Raw genomic sequence first — 23,290 nt, forward strand, 5'->3', positions numbered from 1 at the left:
GTGATGTTGTATACCAAGGATATTATAATTCATCAAAACAGGGATGTTGGCAAGCGTTAGAAGACTAATCCTTGTTCCATTTTTATTTTAATTACTTCTTACTAGAAATCATCCTTATTTTTATGTATTCAGTCTCATAGTGATAAGAATGGACTATTTTTCAGCACAATTTTCAGTCTTCTACACTGGAAAAACAAGTGAAGCTTTTCTACATTGAGAAACATCTTTTTATTAACACTTGCCTGACAAATGGCTAGAGTGCTTTGGAGGAGTGCATTAGGAAGAGAATAGTGAGGACCAGAGCTTTTAGCCTGGGAGACCTTTCTGTCACCCTTGCTATATGTAAAAGGAGAATCTTTGTACTTAACATTTGCTGACTGCAGATAGGTTTTCAGAACCTTGGGATCTGGTGACCCATTCTCTGATGGGAAAGCAGAGTTTCAATGACATTTCAAATTGTGTTCGATTGAGCTGGAGCAGTCCTTGAATATTTCAAGGATTAACAGCAAACCCAGTATTTGGTCTTGTGAAGGAGTGCTGTGTTGTATTGGCCATCTTCCAAGGAGTTGGGAGAATTATTTTTTTTCACTTATGCATTTATGCTTTTTTAGAAGTGAGATAGGTAAGATCAAACTTTTTTTATAACTTGCTTTGAATTATTGGTGGTGTAAAGATGGTTGTCTTTGGATTATGACACAATGTTCAGGTAATGCTGTGCAAATGAACAGTAGCAGTAGTAGTCATTGACTCAACATTTACAAAGAATGTATTTTATTGGGAAATGTCGGGGTGGATGAGAAACTATATTGTGAGATCTACATGGAGCTTAGCCCACTTCTGCCATCTCTAGAGTTACAAGGTGGAAGTGTAGACAAGAAGCACTCAACTGAGTCAGTGCTGGTAAGGCTTACTAGCTGTACTGCACACCTTGTACTATAATAAGGCTTCATTTTAGCCAATTTACTAAAATGATCAGTAAAGATTTTGGGCAAGAAATTTCAGTTTCTTATTTAGGTTGATGCAAAGGTCCACACTGAAAAAACTGATAGAATCCTCCTCAGCCAGATGGTGAGTACTTCAATAGATTTCATATGATTATAATTCAGAATTTTCCAAGTACTGGGAATTTTCTTTCTTTAAGTACTGCCTTGTCTGAGCACATTAGCCCCTAATCCTTATCTATACAGAGAAGGATCAACAATTTGCCTTTTGATAAATTCTCTTAAGAATGTAAGTAAAATACAGACTACTTTTATTGAGATGCAAAAATGAGGATGGAGTTTAGGAAGTACCTTTACATTTTTTATAACCTGTTGATAAGGATATGTGACCAGGAATTTGACAGTATTGGTTCAATTTATATTTTGCACTCAAACTAGTTTGCTTCCCATGTATCATTTCCTGTCTTCCAGCTGAATATAATTGCCATCAGGTGGTAGACCAATCAGGAAGAGATACCTAAACCTGTTGTTCTGGTTATCTGCACTCAGGAATGGGGGGGGGGGGGAGAAGTAAGATAAGAAAAAAAATAAAAGAAGAAAAACCCCATAAGAATGCAAGTGGTGGAAAGGATTCCGCACCATGAGAAATATTATGTTCAAGTTCAAGCTCTTCCTTTAGATATAGGGGGAGAATATGTGTCTGGATATAATCTCTTCAAAGGATGGATCTGAATATTCAATTTTTACCATCTGAGTAAGTGTATGAGCCTATGTATAACAGCTTCTGACTAAATTTCAAAATGTCTCTTTAGACAAAGCTGAAATTATTCTAAGGGGAGGATTTAAGACTGTGTTTGGAGGCAGCAATTTTCTGAAGATAGGACTGTTTTAGGACTTGCACCTGTTTGCTTCATGCTTCAATAGAAATCTGAAGGTAGCATCCTATGTATTTATTTTAGAAATTTTTTGTTTGTTGGTCTGCTGTTTTGAGAAATACAGCTCTCCATGTACCAATAAGGTAATAAAAATTAGCCATTTTTTTTTCTTGAATTTTGCTGTATCATCAGTATAAAAGATCAGACTGTTGGATTTTTCCATGAGGTGATTTAAGTAAACAGTGTCTGAGGATTTTGTCCTAAACTCTGAGTCATGTCATTAAAGAGTTGTAATATATAGTGGCTTTTAACATGTGACACCACAGGAACTCATGAGAAGCAACAAACCCATGAGGTATTCTAGAAGCTACAGGGATGGTAAAACATGGTCAAGTACATAAAAATTAGTAATGTTTGAAGTTCTGAGTTCAATTACCTTGTTCTGAGAATTAAAGTCCCACTAGAAGTGGATGGATAAAACATGGAATAGTTAGTAAATAAGTATGATATGTGTCTAGTATGTGTGTCAAAATGCTAAATCTGTTACAGTGTTGAAAAAAATGTTGAGGAAGACTTAACAAAAGCACTGCAGATATTCTATCTCAGCTTATATTCATGCTACTTACTGCAGTCTACTCATTCAAGCAATTAAAGCCTTGCTAGAGATCCAGTCACTTCACACACACGTATATTTTTGTGTGAAATACAAAGGGAGGTTTTAACCCTTAGTAGCAGCAGAAGTGGTTTTTTACAGTTATGTAAGAATAGAAATAGCAATGGATGACACTTCATAAATGTTTCTAAAGGACATTCTTTTAATTCCAAAATCGTTATTGCAATTAGATGTGATCTGAACTTTCTGTAACAAATCATGTAAATTCAGAGATGACTGATGAATGGATAGCAGGAAGGTGTACACTGACTTTAGTTCTTTTGTCTTTTCCTGTGATAAGTTTATATTATGCTTGCTGCTCAACCTCTCAGCTGCTTTCTCCGTTAAAGCAGTCACAAACACAGCAGTTCATGACCATGGAATATGTGAGAATCTGGTTATAATATCAATATCTAGGCTTCATGGGTCTCATATAGCAAGCATATATTCTTTTTGTCTAATATTGGTTTCAATAACACCACGATGTATTCTGTACATTAGCTTGTATTTTCCAAGTGTGCAAGAATGACACCATACAGGCAGTTTCAACCATTGAAGTTCATAAAATCTTATGTATTAAACAACTGAGAATAGCTGTTCTTTCACCACAGAAAAGTGAAGTAGGAGTGGTGTGTATTTTCTCTTTTTACCTAGAATGTCGCTGGCAGTTTTCTATTCATAAGACTGTTTCTGATGTTGATATCTGTAAGGCAGACACTTGAAAATTACACAGAATTCTTGTTGTAAATTTCCTTATTTTTGTGACCTTGCAATGTGACAACATAGTAGTGGAATTCTTTAGTAATAAACGTGCACTGCTGTGCAGTGGAAATGATTCTTTAGTGCTGCAGCAGAATTTAAAATGGGAGCATGGTGTGATGGGAGAGATCCGGCCATTGCCATGGTAACCGGGGAGTGCCAGACTGTCTGTGGAAGGCAGTGGGAAGTGGGCACTTCAGTACATGCCAGTATTTATTAAGACTGTTAGGATGGCAATTTCTGTCTACTGCATTGCAATTTATGCCTAATTTAAAGTTCCAGTCTTCTACAGTGCCAGCTGCTTTCAACTTCCATTCCCTCTAGTGGAAAGGGAGATAATTGGCAATGGTTAACAATGTGTCCTGACACCAGCAGCTCTAAGTTCATCCAGTATTCTGTGAGGATGCATGATGCATACAGGAAAAGCAAAGAAAATTAGCTGTTCTGCTGAGACTGCAGTGGCTTTCTATTTTGTTTATATTTCGGTTTTTATTTGTTTGTTTGCTTATTTGGGGTTGGATTTTTTGGTATTGTTTTGTGTGTGTGGTTTTTTTGGTTTTTTGTTTTTTTTTTTTTTTTTTTTAAAACAGTAAGACTGTTTCATAAGTAATTTTGGACACTTCAGGAAGAACCACAGTTAAAATCGCTGCAGTTAAGCCACTGTACCCAAAACTTGTTCTCTGTAGGAGTTTCAATTTAATGAGCTTCAGAAGCAATGTAAGACTTCCTTACATGATCAAAAGTTCAGCAGGTTTGTGTTTAGTTATTAGCAAAGCATGGAGTTTCCTTTTATCTAGAAGGCAACCTTGCCTTTTTTAGTTAGGCATTTTTACTTTATAATCAGCTGAGTTTTCAAAATCCCGGTCTGTCATATACTTAGCAATATAAAATTCTAAATAAAGATATACTGGTTTAGGAAAGAGATCCATATTGAGATACCAGCTATATCACAATCTCTTTTCATATGTACTTGGAATTTGTGTCCATTGGCTTAATGGAAGGAACTATGTTTTCTTCAATTTATCTGATCTGGAAGATTACTGGAGCCATGCCACTGGGCTTAAAAGACTAACTGTGTTTTCTGTGATATGTCTCCATAGTTTTGTGTACGTTTTTTTAAAGCAGGGTTGGCTGGTGTCCTCTTTGCTAGCTTGGAATGTGAGCAAAGCCGAACAAACAAATCTTCCAGAAAGTGTCTGAGAAAGCAACTCGGTAGCCCTACCTGAAGGGTCTGAAAGGGATGCTGGCCTTAGGGGTTTTTCTCAGTGGTCACTCAAACTTTCACCTGCTACAATAGGACAAGTCTAGAGCCTTTTTTGGTTCTTTGTGCCATTCTTCTGTCTCTAAAATTCTATTCTACAGGTATTACTATAAATATTCTTAAAACGATATACATAAAAAATGTTAAAGTGATTAGTTTGCTGCTTTTATCTTCATTGCAATATTTCTCTTTATTTTTTTTAAGTGGAATATAATCATAAGTATCCAGTCTGATAAAAGATCTGTATTTTGAGGTTTAAAGAGATAAAAGCAAGACATGAAATGAATGACCTTTGTGTTAGGGTCAGTCAGTTTTGAATCTGGCCTCTGGTGTCTGTCATTTTACACTGATTCTAGAGTTCCTTACTTTTAATTAAAGACTATCCTATATTATTGAGTGACTTTATTAATATCTCTTCATCCTTTTAAATTCCTGTCATGTAAAAAAGGCATTATGGAGTGGTGCAGTGCTGAGTATCCAAAGCTGGCAAATGAAGCAAGTTGGTAGCAGTAGGCCAAAGCTAATTTTCAGAAGGTTGATTTATTCAGGAAACTTATCTACAGGAAAATTCATCACACTTATAGTGGATTTCTTATGGGACTAACAAGAATTCCCATAATAGTAACCTGTCTGTTTCCATGTGCTTTGAACCAGTTCCCCACCTCCTATAACTGCTCTGTGTATGTACTATGTTTTTCCCCTTCTCTTTCATTTTATTTCAATATCAATGCATATTAAACCATTGGAATTATCTGCTTGGTTACATATTTTGATCATTGTTTTTCTGCTACAGTAGCCTGTATTTTTAGTGATCTTCAAATATCATGTATTAAATTAAATTGTTTGAATTTTTTAGAGTAGGAAAAAAATTTCAATAGGTTTGAACCACATCTCTTTACTCCAAATGTCTTGATTCTACATGTACACCATAATGTGAAAACATTCTACTTTACTGTTTTTCAAATTCCTACTAACTAGATGTGCAGACTTTAAATGTATGTCAAGATTCTCCCCCAGTACATTATGTACATATCACTATTTCTTCCTTTTCAGTAAAACATTTTACTGTTAGTTCTGATGCTGAATAAACAAAGATAAAGTATTCAAATTTTATAATTCATGATAATAGTATTACCTATTATAATATTGTTTTCTTCTAATCTATTTCTCTAGACAAAAATAATTTACTTTCCTCTCTGTAGTTTCGGTATTAATTCATCAAGTAAATAATAGCCTATGTGCTATCTTAAGACACCCTCTAAAACAAAGGTGTTTTTATAATAAAATTCAGTATAGGATTCTCAGTAGTTGGCATCATAGCAGTAATTTTCAGGTAAGAAAAAAAGCATGAAATGCACATGGGGACTGAACTTTGTTCTGTTTTTGCTGACACTGATGTTCAACATTGGAGTAGGAGAACTTTGGTTGTATGGAGTTGGTAGGATTATTTGGTTTCGACTGTCATTTTTGTGCCATTCTCAGTTACTTTGAAAATCACTTGTCAGTAAACTGTCTCAGAGGGGAAGCAGAAAAGATCTGATGGTGTAAAAATGCAAAAGAACCATTTTGGCTTGTTCCACAAACTGCAACAGTTGTGTAATATGCAGGGATTCTTATCCTGGAGAGTGGTGGGGGCTTTGAGTTTGTTGAAGCCCTTGAAGTCTATCAGTGGGAGGAAAATAAGTTCTTGGTTGTGAAAACCCATACTTGCATTCTGTTAGGACTGCACATCCTGCAAAGCTGACCAACTCAAACCCTTTAGTTGTCAGAAATGTGCCTAATACAGGTTCTCCCTTCTTTTTATTGAAGGGCTTGCTATGTTTTATACTGTCCTCTCAAATAGCTGCTGCCTTGGCTTTTAATTTAGACAACTCAGGAGACTTTCCTGTCTACTTTCACATGCTACACAACTTCATTTATGTGTGCCTAGTGTTTGTATAAAGCACAGTAATCAGAACTGGCAATTTTTCTTGCTATCTTTTGAATGATGGTTTTAGTGGTTCACACAGCTGTCAAAGTACATTAAAATCAAGGCTTATGGTTTTAGTTTAGCTTTTGTTATAAGTAAAACACATTGACTTTGTTTCTAGTAAGAAAGAACCACAATGGAATAGAATCTGGTTTTGTTAGAGAAGAGGTTTTCAATAAGGCTTTTTTTTTTTTTTTTTTCCTATTGGAATGTTCAGAGTCCCTGACTCTGGGTTTTCTACTGCAGAGCAAGGTAGGTCATTGTGAAGTACATCTGGTTACTGATTCACCATGTCTCCTCTTATTCTGCTACTTTTTTGTAGTTAGTCTCCCATGGTACTTAAGAGGTTACTGCTTATGCATTCAGAAGAAGCATTAAGAATAACTGATATTTTTGAAACTGTGTGGAGAACTTATCTTTCCGAATTCTATCGTCATTTGCATTCAGCTTCTATAGCACTGAAAATTCTTGCTTTGTCTATACATTTATTTGATGACCTGCTCATATGATGAGAATGTGAGCCTTGTCTCTGCCTTTTCTCACTGTCCCCCCTTCTTCCCTCCTTATTTTTGAGTGTGTGCATTCATGTATATAATAAAACTTTTGGGTCTTCCATATGAGATACTTAATTGGTTCTATTTACCATATGATCTTTTAGATACCATGTTGGCATTTCATGAATAGGTAAATGTTTTGATAAGCAGTAATCTACTATGAATCCTATTAGTGGATGTGGAGAGCTCAGAGACGTATTAGCATTTTCCAGAAACAGCATTGTGACTAGAGCATTGGTATAGATTTTGGGGTATTGTTTTCTTACCTAATTCTTCACGTGGATATACTTAAGTGAACCTTCCCTTTTCTGGATAAATTGAAAAGAAAGTTCAGAAACTGAGTGTGCATACATCTGTGTCTCTTGTGTGCTTTCTTCTGAGGCAGAGATTACTCACTTTTAATCCATCTAAGAAAGTATCTATTATGGCATCTTTAGCTGAAAACCTAGCATCTCTATAAGTTTAGAAGTTATAGACAAATATACCTTTCTTTATTTTCCCATACACCTTTACTAAAATGTCAGTATATTATGTTTATATAATGATTTTATGATACGGAATAATGACAGACTTTCGTTGTTTCAAAGCTAATTGAAATTTTCCCAAATTCTGGATTTGGTAAATCTATTTTGCCAAAATTCTGTCTTTCAACAGAAACTTTTCAGATATAATTTTTTAATGAGTTTCAGTTCTGTCAGTTGACTATTTTTTTCATGAGCTAAATAATACTGATATCTTTAAAATCTGAAAAAAAAAAAAAAAAAAAAAAGTCTAGAAAAGCTGTCCTTTATTTGGAAGGTGGTAGGCCGGAACCCCTCTTGGTCTGTGAGGTGATCCAGGAATCTCTTCCATTGTGAGGGACATTGCTCAAATGGAAACTAGTCTTTAATCAAGCAACATGTGCAAGCCTTCTGCAGTTAATGCAGTAACCATGTTGACTCTGAAAACATGTAATTGCTTATGGCTTGGATCTGGAAAGAGGGGTATACACTGTAATGCTAGTATCTCTTTCTGACATTTATTCCTTATAGATATAATGCACATGGGCTTAAACTTGTGTCTCTGATGTAGGAAGTGTATATGCGCATTTGAAACAACTATATCAGGCTTTTTCATTGTTGAGGATTGCTTTGTGAAGCAGCGTCAGTGTGATGGCAAATATAAGCAAAGGCTGAACATATCTGTATTATTTATTTCCTGCAAGCACTGCAGATGTGCATTTATGGCAAGCTGCTTGCTCTCAGGTCTGCTAATATGAGGCTCACTTCAGATGTATTTGCATCATTGTTTGCACTGGAGACACTTCCTAAAAGTGTTTGGGTTCAGGGAGTGGCAAATACTTTTAAAACAACAACAAACTATCTTTTAAGATCTAGATGCATTAATATTTCATTTATAACATAAATTTTTAGAACAAAGTGTAAATGCGTCCCCTACCAATAGACACAGAAATCAAGCACTACAGTCCAGCATGTTAGTTTAACTAACCTGAAGATATTATCCATTTATTAAACAGGGTGTAAACGTGCTACTTCACTAAAGACAGTACTATATGCAAATGCAATGTTATTAATATACATTTTATATGATACCAAAGCACCAAAATTTGCCCACTTGATGGATTGCAAATTCTTATTGATTCTGTGATAAAGCAGCTGCAAATGCTGAATAACAATGCCAATCGTGTACTGAGCAGTCTACTCAGTGTAAAAGCCATAGACTAATGATCCAGTTTACTCACCAGTAATTACCTGTGGACTTCGAAATCATTCCCTAGCTTTTCATGTTCATTAGTCACTGGAAATTAAAATGGCAAGGAAACCAGTAGTGCATAATTTGGAACATTTTTAATGTTTATGGATTTCTTAGCATGATTAGAAAATATAAGTGGTACTGCTCTTTCAGATCAATAGAAGCACATATTAAGTACTATAGTAATTGCCTTCTCAAGGACAATGATTTAACACTGTTAGAAGTGATGCTGAGACTACTGATTTCTTATGTCTTCATTAGTGAGCAATGAAAACAGCAAGTTAGCAAAAAATCTTAAGCAGTTGTGTGTTTTTTTTTTTTTTTTATTAAACTCCTCTTGGCACAGTTAATTATCAATTTAATAGAGTTACCTACTGATATTTAATAATGTTGCTTTAAGGTTTCAGATGTCCCTGAACTTTAGTTATAGTCATGACACTGGTAGTGCAAAATACCAACTAAAGGAAGTATATAAAATAGCTTTGATAGAAGTCTTTTCTCTCTTAAACTGAAATTTCACAAATAAATGCTGGTTTATTCTGACTAAGTAAACTTACTATGATGTCCTTGGCTTGACATATCAATCAGCAGAAATGTATTAGAATGCAAATTCATGTATTTCAGCCCTTGAGCTGTTTCATTCCATGTGCCCCTTCCCCCCCCCCCCAAAAAAAAAAAAAATCTTAATAGTCTATAAGGCATTAAAACCAATAATCAGTTATCCAAGAATAATAAGATTCAACTTGTTTTCTTTTAAAATTAACAGTGCTTAAAACATTTATTTTTTTTTTACTGTAGGACCTATGCAAAGTTAATGGAAAAAAAAATACAATTGTGAGTTTAAAATCTATTTTTAATAGGAAAGGTCTTTTTTCTTTTTTTTTTTTTTTTGTACATACAGTTCAAAATTATATGTACGTTCCTGCCAATGAACTGACTTAGAGGCAAGTCTGCTAGAGGGTCATAGACTGTTAGGATGTTTCTGTTGCATTAACAAGAGAAGTAAAGCCGAACGACTACAGATAATGTGGGTTCTAGAGCTGTCCCTCAGAATAAAATATGTGATATTTGAGTTCTTATAGGCTTGATATTTCCTATTGCTTTATGATTAAAAAAAAAAAAAAAAAAAAAAAAAAGAGAATATCCTAAAGGGAAGAAGTCATAGCTCTCAAAATCATTAATTTCGTTAAGTCTGGAAAAGATGATCCAGGAAAGAGCACAGTGTGGTGGTTGTCTATAGGGTTGACAAGAGAAATGAAGTTTACTTCAGAACAGATAATTTCAGTTATTTATATATATTTCCAGATTGTAAGTTAAACTTAATTGTAATCATTATGCAAAAGGTCTGTAGATCAAAGAGGACAGTTTAGTGAAGGAGCAAAAAAGCAATATTAGGGTGGAGACAGAACAGTTTGGAAAATGCCATAAAGCTGATGACAGGAGTTCATCTTGGATACCATGTTTATGTCAAAACCCATTTTGAAATATGAGTGCACTATTTAACAGAAGTTAAAAGATATGGAAAAGATCATCATCTGAAATAATACCATGCACATGCTTGCTCACTTGCTCTGTTTAGCTTGGGAAAGAAAGAAATAGATGGAAGTGCATTTTCAGCTTTGCATAAATCTTCATGGAGTTATGTGGTATTGACATTATTGAGCTGAAAGTTTAGGAAAGGAGTATGTGAAGGCATTTAACATCTACAAGTGTACTATATGTGTTGGCCACATCAGTTTGATTTCAACTGATATTGGAAATTAAGCAGTTTTGGATCTGTCTAGCAGAGTCCTGGGAGACCATCTGGAAATCCTGAAAAACTGGCAAACAAGCCAAAGTATCACAATGTGGAAGAGAATACAGAAAGGAAAGGGGATGAAAGGCTCCATCTGGCTCTGCTATCGCTACTGAGATGACAGAAAAATAGGAGGGAGTATGTTGCTTAATATATGATAGAGGGTGAGCTGCAGAGATACCCAGTGAACAGAAACTTGCTATGGTTAACTGCGAAGCCCACAAAGCGTGGGGGTTCTCCAAGTGTTTGCTGTCATGTGTGGTGGTGCTCTTATGCCATCATCCACCTTTACCATGGGAGGATAAAAATGGGAAAAAAGGAAGACATGTTGGAATAGTTCTTCTTGTTGAGATATTCAGTGTATGTATGATTAATCCTAAAATTTACTTGAACTTAGTTCCTAGACTTTTAATCTGTAAGAAAAGGAATATAATACTGTGGATTACAAACTCTGATCCTCCATTATGTACCTTTCAGATATAAATTCCAGAAGAACCTTGTGATTTGTTATACATTTGTAATTAAGTAATAGAAAACTGAATCAAAAAAAAAAAAAAAACAAACCACATTACTGTAGTGTACCAGAAGAAAACTACAAAACTTAATCTTAGATGAACATTCAGATCTAAAATTCACTCAGAGGGAAGTTAGCCATCTCACTTTAATTTGATCTGTTTTGCCTATATGATCAGTTTATGCATTTCAAATGTAAACCAAGATGAGTAAAAGACCTGTAGCACTACTAAAAGAAGAGTTCAGATGTTTGAGCTAGTGTCTCTTGCTTTTTTCTCAGGCTATTCTTATTTTTTTTAAAGATATAAGCCTTTTTTTTTTTTCTCTTAAGAAAAAAATGCAGATAAGGCTCTTGATGCATTATCTCAAACTTTTAATTGGATTCCAAGTTTTATGAATAAGCTTTCAAGTTGTGTGAGCATTCATTTATTTTCAGTGACTAACATTTAATGCTTTAGATATTCTTAATTTAAGGATTTTGTTTCTAGATAAGTCAATGTACCTGCTCTGTTTTTTAAAACATGCCTGCTTCTGCTAGAACAGTTGTCATCTGCATTGTAAAATAACAATGTTCTATGGGAAGCTTTTAAGCAAAACCACTGTAATTTAGTTTGCTTAATGTCAGACATGAGTCCACACTACAACAGAAGTGTTCTAAATGTCAAAACAAATCAATTTTGCAAATGTCAGACTGACATTAATGAAAGCTCAGCTCTTTCACTAAGGATACTCTCCTAATTCCTAATAAATACTACTGCATCTTATTCCAGGGCCATTTATAACAGAAGAGATACATGCAGTTGTCACCTTTGTTATGGATTTGGTTTCACAATTCAGGTATATCTTTTAGAAACTTCTGCATTATAATGACAGAAGGTTTGAATCACAGAAGTGTCTAGGTGGGAAGGGATCTCAGAAGGTCAACTAGCCTGCTTAAAGCAGGGCTCACTTCAAAGTTTGGTCAGGTTGTTCTGGGCTTGTTCAGTCAAACTTTCAATGTCACCAATGAATGAGATTCCACATTTTTTCTGGGCAAGCTGTTTCAGTGTCTAGTAAAAAACCAAAACAAAATAAACACAAAATTCCCCCCAAGCCCCAAAGCAATGCCGCTGAGAAGAGTTAGGTTCAGTCTTGTTTATAGCCCATGTTTAGCAGAAGAGTGCAGTTAGATCCCTTGATAGAATTCTTAAGGCAAAACAGAGCTTCCTCAGCCTCTCTTTTTATTTCATGTGCTCCAGCTCTCTTGCTACCTTAGTAGCCCTCCATGTGATTCTCTCCTTTTTTTTTTATTCCTCTCTTGCACTGGAACACCCCAAACTGGATATAACATACATAATATTCCACATTTACCTTCATGTGTTTCAGGTAGAGGAGAAGAATCACTGCCCTTGACCACTGACTATGCTTTTGGTAATGCAGCCACCTTCTTGTTCAAGTGCCTAAAAATGACTTCTCATAAATGACCATGCTGCATAACCTTCACAGGGACTGAGGTGAGCCTGACTAGTCTGCAGTTCCCTGGATGAATCTTTTTTTTTTCTTTCCCCTGATGACAAGCGATGATTTTTATGACACTGAAACTGGTAGAGAGTGATCTCACATTAAGTGACTCTCTCAGCACCTGTGGATGCATCCCATCTGGTCTCAGCCTTGTATATGTTGGTTCTTAAATTACTCTTCCCGTAGTACCAAAGTACTTCTCCCCCCTGGAGCTCAGTCTTCTGGTGTGGAAACCTGGGGGACCTGAGGAAAACCTTGGCACGGAAAACTGAGACACAGAAGGCAGTGATTGCCTCAGTCTTTTCCATGTTAATACTCTGCTTCAGTACCAGGGCCACATCTTGAGGATCTTCCTTTTATTCATGCTAGTATAATATGTATATAAAATTTACACTTAACTATACTACCTGGAAAGATGGATATTTAGTAATTAACAGCTTGACTACTTTAAGCAAGTGAGTCCTGTCACTGAGGTGAAATGTAGGTGTCTTGATGAATTGGGAAGGAGAACTGATGCTATGTGACTCAGTAAACCAAATGCAGCTAAATACCACAGCTGCTGTTTTGAATTTCTGCATTTTGTTCTTTGAAAAAATTTTGTTTGAAGAACTTTGAAATAGTGAAGAAATTTCAGACCACCAAGAAAAAAACAAATTCTGCAACATGGAAGAAAAAAAAAATGTTTTTGCTCTTTAATCACTCAGCTGTAATGGCTGTATGGCTGATCAAGGAATAACCATGTTACCTATAAATGAAAGATTATTATACTTCTTACAAACACAATAGACAGTTGTGCTTAGGCATGCCCCTTGGCCCATTGTTTGATGCTGCTAGAAAGGCAATTATTTAGAGAAAGTGTTCTGTGGATACAGATGATACTCATAGCATTTGAAGGACTCACTAAAATGATTAGGAATGCATTTCCTTCACCTAAACACTTAATAAATTCTTAAAAAAAAAAAAAAAAAAAAAATGTCCTGACAGGTTTAGGTGTGCTATTAGGTGATTGCACTTCTTAACTGCATATATTGTGAATGGCACACTAACGTTACAGTTACGATATAAAAAAAATGACAGTTTTCAGAGAAGTTTGTAGAAGAAGACCATGAAATGTTTTTTGAGAAATCATGACCAATTTTAAGTGTTATATTCCCAGATTGTGTGGCTACATCTAGACTCTGAGACTAGAGAATACTCTCCAGTTGCTGAGTTTAACTTTGTCCTAGAATGTTGGGAAAAGAGACATCAAGTACTCACCATCTGCCCCAATTCCTCACCAACTTTCTTTGGAAAAATTCTGAGCATGAAGACTGGAAGGGCATCATGGAAGGTCAGGGCTCATTACAGAGTCTTCAGGAAATACGTGTTCTCAAGTGCATCTAATTATAAGGTAGCTGATTTATGTGGTGTCTTCTCTGCTACATCATGCTTCATGCAAGTTGTCACTGGTATTAAAGAAAATATAATGCAAAGGGTCAATAAATAGTAGTAAGCTTTTTTAAGGAGTGGCCACATCTCTGTTTCATGTCAATCTTCAAACAAGAGAGGGAACCACAGGAAACAAGGCTCTTGTCGTTTTGACTAAAACTTGTTTGGCTGAAATTATTTCCAAGGATGCATTCCAATGATGCATAAATATACAGCAAAGCTTAACAGGATAACAACAGTTGAAAAGAACATAAATGAGGCTCTGTTTTTTCAAGTTTTTTTTTTTTTTTTAATAATACTAGATACACTGGATTTTCTTATCAGGTCAGTGCATCTTTTATTTCCAGTTCAGCCCAGTGCCAAATACTTGAACACATACAGAGTTTGGACTTCAAGAAAATTACAAGTCTTAGTTGAAGAATATATTTTATTTAAGAGAGAACAACAGAAATTGCATAGCTTTTCAAAACAAAGGTGACTAGGAAAATAAAACATCTTTTAGATCTCTTATATGAACAGTGGCTTTCATATATATCAGTACAGAAATATAATTTTAGTGGGCTCTGAATGCCAGCTGTCTGGACATTTGATCTAGAAAAGTCAGAGGGGCTGTAAATTATAGATATTAAAATTAATAGCGTTGTCTTAATTTATCAAGAAAAGTTGTAAGTTCTTAGCCTTTGAAGTGAATTAATGGAGGTGTGAATCAACTGTCACATCTTTTGAAGCAGTTAAGGTACCTAAGGAAATTAAATAAAACTGTCACCTGTATTTGTTTTAAAGATGTGTTTACTTTGCCATAAACTATTCTATAGCATATATTCTGTAATGTCCTGTAATATTAATCTATTACATTATTACTCTATGAATACAACTAGATATATTTTTCAAAATTAAGTAAGAATAAATCTTAAAGGAAGGGATGTACTTACAGCACATGTCAATAATCAACAATACCTATAGTCTACATGGTCAAGAATTATCTTTCTTCAAGGATCCTCTTAATTTTCCTGGGTTTTGTTTTCAAGAAAAATGTGTCCTGAAGGAATCATATGTTTCCATAGTGAAAGAAAACTAATCTTTTATGCTGAGACTGGCTTTGCCACTTTCCTTCAGAAAGTGTCCTCTGTTCTTCCTGACACCATTTTTCATCTAGTAGGACAAACTTCACATTGAGCTGTTCATTATCCTAGGTTTTTGTTAGTTAGATCAGCTCTTTACTTTGTAATTGCTACATAGTTTTTTTGATGTTCTTTGCTCTTTGTTTTAAAACTATGTTGAAAAACTGCTCAGTCTTAAAACATGTTCCCATTCTGCCTACTTAAGTTTCTTCTGTATATTTGGATATCTATAGATTTAGAAAATGCCTTTGATTGTACAGCCTGTTGCGCTATTTGCTCAGTTGGTAAGATATGACTTTAGAGGAATTACCCAATGTGGAATCAGGATGTGCATGTTTAATCAAAAGAAAAGTTAGAATACAATGTAGTGTAGTGTTGCCATGTTTGCCTTTTTTTTTCTATTGTTTTGTTTTTTTATTTTTTTTTTTTAACCTGGGATAAATAATACTAGATTATTTGTATAAAACCAGTTGTTTACTTCAGGATTGAAAGCAATGGATCAGTACCTCAATTATATTCCAGGTATTTAAATAGTGTACTGCAAAGTCAACAAAGAGCAGAATTGTGCTTTTAAGATTATTCCTTTTGTTGATTTCAGAATCTGAAACATTCACCTTTACAAGTTTCATCACACTGTATATTGAATTTTAAATGAGATTTCTTTAAGCCACTTCACTTGGTTTAGGTCTCAAAGCAGACAGAAAAGTTGAACTCATTTAAAATATTAAGTTTTGAAAAATATTTGTTTGGCTATTATCATTCCTTGAAAATTGTTTAGCCTTTTGTGAAAACCTCAGCAATTGCTCTCACAGGAGCAATTGGTGGAAGTTTCTAGTTCTGGCCAAGCAATGTATTCTCTCAGGTGAGAGTTGCAAAAGGAATACTTTGGAATACATGGAACTATTTAGTATGCTTCCCTGAAGGCAATGAAAAAGTCTAAAAGGACTTAATCCCACTAATCGCTTTGATTATGTGCCCCTCTACCCCACTTCTCTCCACTTTGTAGTGAACAGTTTTTAAAATGTCTGTGAAACAGGAGATAAAGCATTTCACAATATTTTATATTCTAAGTAGTACATAGTCTTCAGATTAGGAGAACATCTTTTGAAAATTAGTAATAATTTCTGGAAGATCCATCTTTCATATTGTTTATCAGCATGAATATCACATCTCAGTAATAGTAAAGGAAAATCCTGCCTTGAAAAACAGAGCACTTTTCTCTAACCAAGCATTAAGCAATGTAAAGAATTTTAGGCTGTTATATTTTAACCTTATTTTATCTTGTTGATGTATTTCTAAATTGATACAACTTTAATCTTCAGAGGATGCACACTATCATAGTGTTTAGTCCTGGGGCAACCTCAGCTCATCACTGGAAGTCTTTAAACCCTTGTTGGGGTTATCATTTGAACATGTCACTCTTAAATATGTCACTGCAATGACTGTAGAGCAATTTTAACTGAAATAGTTTGTTCCTAATATTTTATTCTACAATTCCCAACTGAAAATCATATTCATAAACACAGACTACTTGAAATATTACTTATTCTCCCAAAGCAATAAATTAATTTCCCAATTTATTATGTATCATATTATTAAATGACAATATAAAATATGCTTGTCCTGGTGATAATGTTTTTGTTCCCATATCTTGGGATAACCTTAACAAGGGTTGGGGAGCAGTTTAAAAATCTACTGAAATTATTTATAATGGTTTCAGCCTTGAAGAAGCTTCACCCAAAGTGAAGTTTGGCAGTGTAATTTTAAAGCTGTAATTTACCTCTTGCGAATTATCGTGAAGGATATATTTCGGTGTACTTAGCACAGAACAAGGGTATCATTCACTTTTAGTGCTCATACCACTTCTAGTACGACATATGGGTAGTAGGGCAATACAATGCACATGCTGCTCAGAACTACTGTTACTTTTAGGAATGTTTGTAATGCATCTATCCCCACTGTTTCAGTGGTCATAGAATACACAAAGGAGTAACTTGATTAACAAACACCAGAAATTTAAGATGGATATATTACTCTTACTTAATCAGTGGTGTGTATGGCAGTAATTTTAAAATCCTTGATTTGACTTCTTTTTCATTGACAAAGCCACATGTGGCATCTGATAAATTTTGATGGTCTCCAACAAAATTATTTGCTTTGTTTTATAAAAATAAATTTGGCACCAAACACCAGAAGGTTTTGCTTTGTTACTCTAATCTGTACTGACAATATCTAGAGTATCAGACCTCAATCTTGGTATTCAGTCCATGCAATGTGATGTCATACACTTACACAATCACACTACTGTGGGGGACTAAAGTGTTTCTAGCAGAGGAATCTCTGCTCTCTTTTTGACATAATTTTCTCCGTGTGGCCAGAAAGGTATCCACACTTGAGCAGACGCTGTCAGAAGTTTACAGATCTTGAAATAAATGCTTTTATATTGAGCAAAATATCGTTTATGCAATTTTGATTAAATGATAATAATTGACAACTACACTATTTGCTCTTTGGTTGTTTTTGTTTGTTTGTTTTAAGAAATATCAAACTATTTTTAAACCCCTATTGTTGCACAAAAATTATGGAATATCCTTGAACTTTATTGATGGTAGCTTAAAAAAAAACTAAGTGTGACACCAATGAGGTAGTCTTCTCTGGGTTAAAAATAGTTTAACTATACAGTGCTGACTCTAGGATAGGATAGAGGTCGTGTACTCCTCACAGAATTTTGTTTCTGTATCAAATAGAGAGTTCTTTCACTTGACTGATTTCTTGGTCATTCAACAGCTGCAGAATGAGGGAAAATTCACTGGTTCTGCCAGCTTTCTGCAGACTTTTATTATTTTTAGAAGATATGAAATCTGTTTTATTTTTATTACAATACATGTTTAGATGCTGTTTAAATAAGAACGTCTGTGCTTTTTAATATATAATGCATTTTTTATATATTAATAAGTATAAATTTTTAAATGTACACATTTTAATTAGTAACTGATAAATAACTTTAGCTTTTATTTAATTGATCATACAAAGAGAGAAAAAAAAAAAAAAAAACACACAAAACAGAAACTACTGGAATACATCCTAAAGATAGTTTATAGGACCATAAAGGAAGTTTGTGTGAGTCTTTTTGGTTTTTGTTTCTCTAAATTTATTTTGAATGTAGTATATTTATCTGTTTTATAAATACAGAACTACTGGCACATATATTTAAAAATATTTTCAGTGATTTGAAAAACAGAGACTGCAGATGGCTGGATTTGTGAATTTTAAGTATTTTAGATATGAATTATAGCACACATTATGCAAAAGACTTTCAAAACCACTAAAGTTTGCAGAAGATGAGTCATAGGGTGAAATACTTCATAGAGAATGTAATTTACTTTCTGTAATACCAGTTAATGATGGGGAGTGCCAGAAAGCACATAAGACTATATGAAGACATTGGCACTGAGTGTACAGCAGGATGCCATAGATGCAGTAGGCTCTTAACAACAAGAGAATTTTACTCATGATTTTATATGTTGTAAATATTTAGGATTTCTTCCAAACACAAATCTTACTGTTCAGATTGATCAGCTGGAGCACTTCTATCTGCAAATTTGTTTAATCTCATTATTTTTCATCAGTTAAATATGAAATAAGTAGACAGAAGAAGGTAACTTTCTTAGCTGTGATAGGGGTCAAGAGAGAGAATTGGAGAAATGTTCTCCCTCATTTCAGCCCAGATTTATCCTGTGTGGGCTGTGTCATTTATATGCTTTTCATCAGAGCATGTTAAATGGCAAGCCTTGCTTTGTCTGCAAGTTAAGCAAGGTTCTCTTACAAATACATTAGGGACACCAGAAGAGAGTCTTTGTTAAAGAGCATGGCCTGGTACTTACTGTGACCATTTGAGCATAACATGCCACCATTTGACAGGGCTCTGTTTGTGCTGTTCCATATGCCACGCATCTTTTCCTCCTTGCTGAGCCTGATCATGTGCTACCTCGATGAAACTTCACCTTGATATTTGCCAAAATACTCTGTTTCAGGTCACTGTGCAGCTATTCTCTTTCTCCTCGTATAAAGATATCCCTTTCTTGCTGCCCACACCACCTACATACTGCTGTGTCTGGACCATTAATCTGCTGTTGCAGGATCTCCTTTCCAGTATGTCTCTGCAGTGGTGCTGTGCTTTTTAAGGCAGCATTCTCTCTCTGCTCCACCAGTGGTGTGCCCAGGACCTTGTGTTCAGTCTTGCAGTTATTTTGCAATTTTAACTCCAGCTATGGCACTTCTGTCTCTGTCCATGAACCACATCGCTTGGATTTCTTTGGTACTGCCTCATAATCGTTGTCTCTCTGTGCTACAAAACCCATCAGAAAAAATACAGCACAACAGACAGTCCTAAGGCTGCATACAGGTAACTGGCATGGTCAGTCCAACCTCATTTCAGTCTGAGTTTTTCTTAAGAAAAATGTATGAAATAAAAGGTGAGCAAGAGGGATTGCTCTGTGGGTGGCAGCACAGTGGGCCTCTGTGTTTTATTTGTGCTGCCAGTCTCCTTATATATAGATAATTGCAGATATTTTCCATTAGTTAATCCTGGGAGAGACCTCTTGGAAAGATGAAGATCAAAACCAAATTGCTGTACTGCCATGTGAATTATTCTGGTGGCAATGAGCCCTATTTTTTTGTTGCATGTTCTTGAAATAATGCTAGATTACAAAGAGACTCCAAAGGACTGTGGTCTGTACGAAAAATCTGCAAATGGAGCTTCTATGAAATTGAAGGTAAATAAAGGCTTACTTGCAAGACTTGGTGGAAATTCCTCCAATTTATAAATGTGCCAGGTTTAGGACATATTTAACAATTTCTGTTATTTTAGGTTTCACTAGTGTTGTGGTTTGAGCCTGGTCGGCAGCCAAGCACCCACCCTCCCCCACCCACCTGGGAAAGGGGGAGGGAATTGGAGGGTTAAGAGGAGACTCACAGGTTGAGATATAAATAGTTTAATAAAGGTAATAAAATTAAAACAATTGCAGCAGTAGAAAATATAAACAGGCAATGCACAATGCAATTGCTCACCACCCACTGATCAATACCCAGCCTGTTCCCAGCTAGTGATCCCAAAATATCAAGATTCTGTAATCGCAATCCTGGAAGCGAGAGAGAGCGCCCCTTCCCGATTGCCCCTCCTCTATATAGTGAGCATGACGTGACATGATATGGAATATTTCATTGGCCAATTTGGTTCTGGTGCTCTGGCCATGCTCCCTCCCTGCTTCTTGTGCCCTTGCACATGGGCAGGACATGGGGAGTCTGAGAGTCCTTGAAATCTCATCAGCAGCTGAAAACATCAGTGTGCTGTCAGCATTCTTCTCATACCAAACCCAATGCTGAATCCAAAACATAGCACTATTCTAGATACTGAAAAGGAACATTAACTCTATTCAAGCTCAAACAAGGACAACTAGTTATATATTAATGTTTTCAGAAGCTGATCATTTGATATGGTGAAAGGTGTAACTTATAAGTTGCTGGTTGTGTGAGGATGATCTGTGCCTTCTGTTGCAAGGCTTTGACTGAAACTTTTCTATAGTGCCTGGCCAGCTCTCCCTTGTAATGATGAAAATTGCTAAACAATGTTATTTTTCTTGTACTGTGTACTTTCAGTATAGCTTCCTGGACAGACAGCACCTCTAATTACAGAAGAGCATAATGAGATTTAGTTTGTGTCAAGAAACAAGACAGCTACTGCCTTCCCCCCTCCTTTTTTCCTCTGTTCCTCCACAAACCTTGGTGTTTACACAGCTGCGACAACTCCTTCTCACCAGGTCCCTTCACAGAGGCACAGCTGATTGGCTCAGCCTTGGTGCAGAGGTGGAGCTGACTTGGAGCCTGGGGAGCTTCGAGAAGCTTCTTGCAGGGGTAGACCCCCTGTAGCCACCTCCCCTGCTACCAAAACAAGCCCACTACTCACTCAAACCCAGGACATTAGCCTACAGCCCTGTTCTGGTGAACAGTGTAGAGTATGTGTGCTTTTAGCACTGAGGTGATAATGGAGGTGATAACTGTGGCTTGTGCTCTTACTTCAAGGAATAAGGGAGGAGGAAGCAGTGGAGTCCAAGCTATCTGTTTACTAGGAAGCTTATTCCACACCAGCCTATAACAATACTTCTCAATCTGTTGTAGGTAAAGGTATTCTAAATCTTACTGAGAAAGCCCACATACTATCTTAAGTCTGTATTGCCACATTTCACTTGGCAATGAATTAATTTGTTATATACTGTTAACATTTCATAATGAACTCTTTTGTGATTTGTGAAAGCATGTTTTTAATTTCTAACCAGATATTAAATCAAATAAGCTTGAATATTTATTTGTAGTGGTGGTATCTTATCCTTTGTGGCTGGCCACCTGTCTGTGTGCATAATTTCCCACCTCCCAGGTGCAAAGTGTTTTGCAGGGCTGATCTTTCTCCAGTCTGTAATAGCCCCTGAACCACAGGTTGGAGATTGTTGGCCTAGAATGTACAAATGTTGTCAAATACAGTTTTCATGGTGGTAGCCCTCTACAAGGAATCACAGATTAACATGATTTATAACAGTAATTTGACCCTCTGAAGTTAGCTATTTACTTCTTTTATTAAATAGAAAAAAAAAAAAAAACTTAATTTCTACACCTACATGTATCTGGAAATAATCTGATTCCAGCCTTATGAACAAGGTTCCTCTCTGGAGATGTACAATATGTAAAAAGAATAATAGGATGTTGCTTTGTGTTATGAAACTGTTAAAAAATAGGAAATCTCTTAGGGGGAAAAGGAACCACAACAAACTAAAACTGAAAAATTTCAGACTCAGTAGCTGTATTCAAATAGTTTTATTTACTGATTGACTGACTCAGCAAAGGAGAGAACAATAGTATATGAAGGCAGGGTTTTCCTTGGTATCATTTTTATGGCCTGTAGTTCTACAAAGGATAGCTCACAAAATGCAGCTTCTGGAGTTACAATAGGGAGAAATACAGCCACATGCTGAAATACCAATAATTCCTACTGGATAAGTAGTGGAATTTGCTGGTTTTGCCCAGAAAGAATCTGCAAGTGAGGAGCCAAATGAGGCTGATCAGTAAGGTGTGTGAAGAAATTTGAAAGGGAATACACAGGAATGGCTCCATCTAACTGGTCATAAATGTGAGGTAGAGGAAATAGTGCCATGCTAGAGCATGACGATCAGAATTACAAAGATGGTTTTGCTTGCTTTTGTTGTGGTATGTCCTGTTGAGGATGCTTGTTAAGATGGACAAGCACTGTTATTATAAAGGACTTGTCTAGAAAAGACCAGCTAGGGAAATCTCACATGTAGGACTTAGTGTGGATGATGTCTCATCCCTCTTGGGAGAGGGGTAAGCATGGTGAGAGAAATGCCACAAACCTACAAACTGCATTGTCATAATTGTATGCTATAAATCAGTATAGAGGAAGAGAACTCCCAAGGTCATCTTGAGTTCATTTAGGTCTTTTGGGCTCTGTGCAAGAACAGCTGCGGTCACTTAATATCAATTGTCTAATAAATACATGCTGAAAAACTAACAATTTATTGTTATTTTTGTACTGAATTAAATCTTAGTATGTGTCTACTTGATACAACACAACTAAATGTTTTGCAGTCCTATTCCCAAAGTATAGCAGCATTACCAAATAATTCTCATTAGCTAGAAGAAGATGAATTATCAAGTACCTGAAACTCTTTCAAAATATGATTTTGTTGGCATGCCCTCAAATGCTGCTTATGTCAGGACTTTTTAAAACACAGCTTGGTCTCATACGGCTTCAGGATATGTGACAGCAGAATGTAATAAATGGTATTGTCTCAACTGTCTTTGTTTTATTGACAACTCCAGAGTGTGGCCAGATTTACCCTTGAGTGCCTCCATTGAGTATACTGCTTTATTTCTTTACAAAAGACTTTCCTTACTTTACCCTTTATGCTCAAACTCTCTACATTTCATTATACATCAGCAGTTTAAACAGGAAAAGGAAATTTGCTGAAGAGAACTATATCTTATTTCATCACTATAAGCAGAAGAGACAGGGCATGAATTTAAACAAACATTACATATTCTAATCCTGATTTTCCTAAATAAGCCAAGATCTGTAGCTGTGAAATATATTGTTGGGTTT

General features: G+C 35.6%; 1 protein-coding gene across 9 annotated transcripts in view; it reads left to right on the forward strand.

The window, feature by feature from the left end:
- CDH18 (cadherin 18) overlaps positions 1-23,290 on the forward strand; it is a 536,769-nt gene that overhangs the window by 60,770 nt on the left and 452,709 nt on the right. The window contains exon 2 of one of the 9 annotated variants that reach the window (XM_042806880.1): positions 1,015-1,068. The exons of 7 other annotated variants lie outside the window; for them this stretch is intronic. The gene's annotated coding sequence lies outside the window, so the exon portion shown is untranslated. Of the gene's footprint in view, positions 1-1,014; positions 1,069-12,483; positions 12,565-23,290 lie in introns of those variants that run through there. One more of the 9 variants, XM_042806881.1, reaches the window with a different exon arrangement.

Source organism: Tyto alba, unplaced genomic scaffold, assembly GCF_018691265.1.
Source record: "Tyto alba isolate M040663 unplaced genomic scaffold, T.alba_DEE_v4.0 Super-Scaffold_48, whole genome shotgun sequence".
Classification (NCBI taxonomy): domain Eukaryota; kingdom Metazoa; phylum Chordata; class Aves; order Strigiformes; family Tytonidae; genus Tyto; species Tyto alba.